This window comes from Coregonus lavaretus (assembly GCF_964263955.1).
Source record: "Coregonus lavaretus genome assembly, chromosome: 33".
Lineage (NCBI taxonomy): Eukaryota > Metazoa > Chordata > Actinopteri > Salmoniformes > Salmonidae > Coregonus > Coregonus lavaretus.
Genome location: NC_140020.1, coordinates 12,466,741 through 12,473,020, shown reverse-complemented (window position 1 = coordinate 12,473,020; position 6,280 = coordinate 12,466,741). Strand labels below are relative to the sequence as shown.

At 42.0% G+C, this 6,280-nt stretch overlaps 1 protein-coding gene across 5 annotated transcripts in view; it reads right to left on the bottom strand.

The window, feature by feature from the left end:
• LOC311108687 (TGF-beta-activated kinase 1 and MAP3K7-binding protein 2-like) overlaps positions 1 to 1,838 on the bottom strand; it is a 70,635-nt gene extending 68,797 nt beyond the window's left edge. For all 5 annotated transcript variants that reach the window (XM_084151401.1, XM_084151403.1, XM_084151402.1 and 2 more), the window contains exon 1: positions 1,557 to 1,838. The gene's annotated coding sequence lies outside the window, so the exon portion shown is untranslated. The remainder of the gene's footprint in view (positions 1 to 1,556) is intronic.
• Positions 1,839 to 6,280: the final 4,442 nt, after the last annotated feature.

Sequence of the window (6,280 nt, the reverse complement as noted above, 5' to 3'; positions counted from 1 at the left end):
GGGCAAGATAACAAGATGGTCCTTGTGTGCAGAGACAACTACTATGCATGGAGATAGTATCCATGTTGTGTATCCATAAAGTTAGCGTGGTGGAAGCCTGAGCTTCATATTCCAAATAATTGATTTGCCCTAAATATTCAAAAACAAGAGCCTTACAAGGGGAATATTGTTTAATTCCAAGTGAGCAACAACAATCCGTGCTTAAAACAGTTACTGGCTGACATGTAGCCTATAAAGGCCAGGGCACATGATAAAGTATTCATTATTTTGAAAGAGCGGATGAGCAAAATGTGCACAAATAGGCTACATTAAACCATTGCAAACAAGGCCTGAACCATTTTTGTATTTCTAGATAACGAACTATAATTAAGGTATGATATTGTAAATATACTACTATTGTAATGTGTCAAACCCACCCCCCACACATGCTCTCCTTCACCTATCCATATGAAAGCTGTCAAACCTCTCATCTGAAATACTCCTGAAGGGACATTTCAATATATGGGTCAAGTCTGCTCAGATGATCAAACTGAGTGATTACATTCACTTTAACTAAGAAATATATCTGTATCACATAAGTGAGCAAACAAACAATTATAAAATTATATAGAATAACATACACATTAACATATAGCCTAATTGAGACAATGTGTAAACATATTTCATATAAGTTATATAGAAGGGAAGGAGAGAGTACAGGGCAGGCTACTTTTATTGCATTTGACATATCAAGGAAATTCGATTCGTGCAGCAATACAATTCATACAATGTAGTCTAAAGGAGACTTTCGATGAGCCTACTTATTAAGTTGGGCATGTGCAATGCCATTCGGAACTCCTAATATGTCTCTAGGCAATATTTGGGGAGGCCCATCAATGCAGCGGATAGGATAGACAGGCCATCATATAATTGTAAAGCTATGTTTTACACGTTTAGATGCTGGCAACAACTGTAGCTAACTTGTTACTTTTCGGAAGCATCTAACGTCCAGGTAAATGACCAGGCGAACTATCGCTACTTGCGAGCTACTATGTTGGCTAACGTTACCGAGCTAACTAACTTTTTTTAAACGATTTCCCATAAATCTAACTTCTTTGAAGTCACAACACTTGATGTAATCATATGGGTATTATAAAAGCCGTGCTACAATTTAGTTGTGCACTCGGAACACCATGGCTGACGAAGAAGTTTTGCAAGAACTCTCAATGGAAAATTGTAGCTAGTGTAGCCTGTTTAAGCTACAAAACAAGCACGTCAGCTTTAAAATGAGCGGACTATAAATGCAACCTATACAGCTAAATGCTATTACAAATGTGTAATAACATATCCATGCTGGACACAACAAATCGCACATAGCTAAACGAAATAGCTCACCACTTGCAGTCAAAAACAGAAAGTTTGTTCATCGTTTACTTTTTACCAGAGGGATGTGGACTCGCACACATATTTCGAACATGTTAGTAGGGAAAGTTGTTAGACCGAATTTTCATTTACAGTTACTCAACTACAGCTTCAACCACTTCTGGTTCTGGGCCTATTCTGAGGCATTCGCTTACCGTCTCCGCCGCCGCTCCCCGGGCCACCTTCAACACCCGAAACTCAGCCACCGAATCTCCCACAGGGCCGTGGTGCTGAAAGAAAAGCGGCGAGGTGGACTTCGTAGACGGAGTTTCTACGGTACCCAGGCCTTCTCTGTTTTGACTCGAGTGGGGGGTTCCTACAGCCCCCCGCTGTTTCAGAGACACGGGACTTCTTTTGACAGCTCTTCTTCTTTACCCCCTCTACTCCCCCCTTAATTTCTTTTTTCTTTTCTTACTTCCAACAGATACGAATCAAAATACTTGTCACAGAATATGGCGGCTGCACAAGCGAGCGCCTATCGCGAGACTTACATTTTTCCTCCAAGGGAAAGTTATATTGGGGGAGAGGAAGTATGATTGCTAAATTCTCTGTAGAAGCAGAGACAGAGAATGAAAAGTTTGTGGTAATATTATTGGAATGGAAACTATCAACAGACGTGTGGGAGGAATAAAGGTGGGGGTGTAGAGGGTGCTTGTTAGGTCTGTGTCACCCTGAGTCTCATGGAACAACAGAGAAAATTAGGTTACAATAGTTATGTGCTGCTATAGTAAAAATACTGTCAATTGGTAAGTACACACCCACAATTATATCTCACCCAAAATAATAATATTAATAATAATAATACACACCCATAATATCTCAAAAAGGTCTCCAACAGACAAAACAGATTGGAAGTGATTTTGTAAACAAAAAATGATGTCCAGAATAACACGCCCTCTGAGGATGACTACAGTGGCTTGCGAAAGTATTCACCCCCTTGGCATTTTTCCTATTTTCTTGCCTTACAACCTGGAATTAAAATTGATTTTTGGGTGGTTTGTATCATTTGATTTACACAACATGCCTACCACTTTGAAGATGCAAAATATGTTTTATTGTGAAACAAACAAGAAATAAGACAAAAAACGGAATTTGAGCGTGCATAACTACCCCCAACCCCCCCCCGGCTTAAAGTGGTCCTATGGACAGATACTCCAATCTCCACTGTGGAGCTTTGCAGCTCTTTCAGGGTTATCGTTGGTCTCTTTGTTGCCTCTCTGATTAATGCCCTCCTTGCCTAGTCTGTGAGTTTTGGTGGGCAGCCCTCTCTTGGCAGGTTTGTTGTGGCGCCATATTTTCTAAATTGTTTAATAATGGATTTAATGATGCTCCTTGGGATGTTCAAAGTTTCTGATATTTTTTTATAACCCAACCCTGATCTGTACTTCTCCACAACTTTGTCCCTGACCTGTTTGGAGAGCTCCTTGGTCTTCATGGTGCCGCTTGCTTGGTGTTGCCCCTTGCTTAGTGATGTTGCAGACTCTGGGGCCTTCAGAAGAGGTATATATATACTGAGATCATGTGACACTTAGATTGTAAACAGGTGGACTAATTATATGACTTCTGAAGGTAATTGTTTGCACCAGATCTTATTTAGGGGCTTCATAGCAAAGGGGGTGAATACATATGCACGCACCACTTTTCCGTTATTTATTTTTTTGAATTCTTTGAAACAAGTTATTTTTTTCATTTCACTTCACCGATTTGGACTATTTTGTGTATGTCCATTACATGAAATCCAAATAAAAATCCATTTAAATTACAGGTTGTAATGCAACAAAATAGGAAAAATGCTAAGGGGATGAATACTTTTGCAAGGCACTGTATACTAAAGCTGGGAGCCAGTGGGAGGTTATAATGGTCATGTGGGTGGTCACTGTGTGTTTTTACCCCCGAAGAAAGGAGTTCCGGGGGAAGCGAGACCTACAGTAGAGCAAGAAAAAAACTACTGTAGCACTGTGTTCTGTGTATGGTTCACTTCAGTGGTTATTGATCTAGTACTAAATAACTCTTATGGGCAGAAACATCTTGCTTTACTGTAAGTCTGTAGGTATTTCTATACTTATTGATCCCCACCCCAATTATTACAGGGGCAATTAGGGTTAAGTGCCTTGCTCAAGTGCACATCGACAGATGCTCAGGGATTCAAACCAGCGACCTTTCGGTTACTGGCCCAACACTCGTAACCACTAAGCTACCTGCCGCCATTCCTCATCAGGCTTACCCTCATGACATGAGCGCATTCACACTTCAGGGATGGAACAAAACTATTCAGTGTTAACAACAACTTTAATGACATGCCAAACTCTCCCCTAATTGAAGTGGGAAATGGAAGTGAGGATTTAACATTCCTGGTACCTGTCATGGTTAATGAGGACATATGGGAGTGAGGAGGAGGTCAACAGGGTTTTGTGGCTCATTAGGGTTCACTTTTGGCAATCAACAAACAACCTGTCTTTGTAGGGGAGTGTTTAGGGGGCATCATTCACACATTGGGCTAGTTCGATTTTGACTACATTGCAATCAGCGACTGCCAACTGACTTATCTACAAATCACCTTGCATTATAAATAACTACTCATTATTATTTGTAGATCAGTCAGTCAGTCACAATTTACTCACGATTCATCACCGATTTCATGCTCTCAAACACGGCCACTCACTCCTTTAGAGAAGAACATGGACGGGCAGCTACATATATAGGATCTTCATTTGATCATTCTTTTGTTCCTGATCATTTTCTGCACAGCAGGACATTCAAATATGTAGTGTACTCAAGGTTTAAAAAGGCTTCTAAAGTTTGTAATTTCCACTTTAAAATGTCCGACTTGATTTGCCCTAATGAAAAATGTATCAACCCCTACAAAAAATTTCCATTAATTATAATCCACATAATAATTAACATTTCCTGTTGCTGCAGGATTATTTTCCTGCTGTAACAAACTGGCTCAAATTAAGATCCTACATCTGTATGACAGGACTGGGGGTCACGTCTATACATCATCATAGACTGTGTCACTAGACTGTGTCACCCTCCTCTCCTCCCAGGAGATTGTAAACACATCTATACAGGACAGGTCCTCCTGGGTGAAACTACTGTTTCCACTTTCTGGGTGCTCTATGTGCTGTTCTGTGTCATTTAGTCTGCCCTCAGTGTAAATTGGATGGTTGAATGTGTCTGTGAGGACATCATAAACAGGTGTCCCATTTAAGTTTTTTACAACTTAATTGAAGTGGACCGAGTCTATTGCTCTGTTGCATTAACCCACACATGGGGTAAGTGGGAAAACAGACGCTTGCTGAATCCTCTCGTGAAAAAGGACGGCGCATTTGTTCTTCAGTGGACTGGGTGGAAACATATGGCGTCTCGTGTGTCTGCGTATTGCAGTGACTCACACACACTCACTCAGTCTTACACAGCACAGCACAGACACACACAGACACACACACACACATACACTGTGGCCCCTGCTATCTGCACAGACCGTGACCTCCTGACTCTGGGGTCTGAGCGAGTGGAGCCAACTGAGCTGAAAGCCCCGAAGCACAGACAAAATCCTCCCTATTCAGCCTTTTCACAGAGTATTAATTTCTGTTAACAATGGCTGATACACACATCTCTGAGTCCTCACCCCCCATGTGTATGTCAAAGGGGAGGAGCAGTCAGTGAGTCAGCAAACTATTATTTAAAAAACCTTCCAAAAATGTGGGAATGTTTTAAAATGTATTTACCAGTTTAAGCAGTGGACACTGTACACTGTGCATTGGCACCTCCCAGTCAAAGATCAAGAGGGAAGGGAGTGGCCCTGGCCGTCCTCCCTGGCTGTCGCCCTGCCTCGCGTCACAGTGAAGAATGTGTCACAGAATGTTATAAGGAGCTTTACACTGTTACCAAATCCTTCCCTTTTCATTCACATGCTGTACTGGTCTGGAGCACATAGATTATCACAGTGACAACTTGATAGGGGGACGGGAGGGGAAAAGTGCAGCTCATGCAAAAAAGACTGTTTTCTGTCCCCCAAAAAAGCCACACCACTACATGTGGTGGCGCTATGTGCTGCAGCGCGCTTCTTGGGAAACAAAGCTGGCCACCCACATTCCTGGCATGGAAAGAGGTCCTTTTCTCACGGTCTGAGGACAGCCTGTCACGGGTCAACGGTGGGGATTTAGCTTGCAGCGGCTGTGGGTCTCCACTCATTGTTCCGCTCCAAGCAAACTTTAGGCATCCAATGTGCCTATCCAATGTCCACTGACCTTGCAGCAGGTATAGTTGCTCTCCTACTAACAAGTGTGAAACAAGGCTTGAGGAGGAGGGCTTGTGGGTTGTGTGTGTGTGTGTGTGTGTCTTAAGGGGAGGCAAAGGGGGAGGTGGGGACAGGAATGTTACCCGGTCCTCTTCAGTGATCATCAACACGATGGGATGTAGGACGGAACATTCTAAGCACAGAGAAACTGACACCCTTGTAGCTTGCTCCGAATTCTCCCTTAAGAGTTTTACAGAGCACTAACAGTACTTATAGGTACGGGGAGAATTTGCATTCCATATCAGTTTTCAGTATCTAACCAAGCAATAATACAGTATGCTTAGTAAGTGCCTGATGTTGTTATAACAATGTAATAAGATATTACCAAATATCTATTAGAGTTTATTAATTGTTGAATTTGGGTTTTAATTCAACAGTTTTGAACTGGTTTCTAAAATCAACGTTCATATGCCAGCTTTAACCAATAAAAACAATACATTGTAAGACTTTGCATGAGTTTAAATGGGTGTGAGAACATTTCTGTTGTCAAACATACCCACCAAGCAGTGCAGTGCCTCTGCAAACAGTGGAGTGGAGTGGCTTAAGGGCTGAGATCCAGACATAGATCTGCTGCGC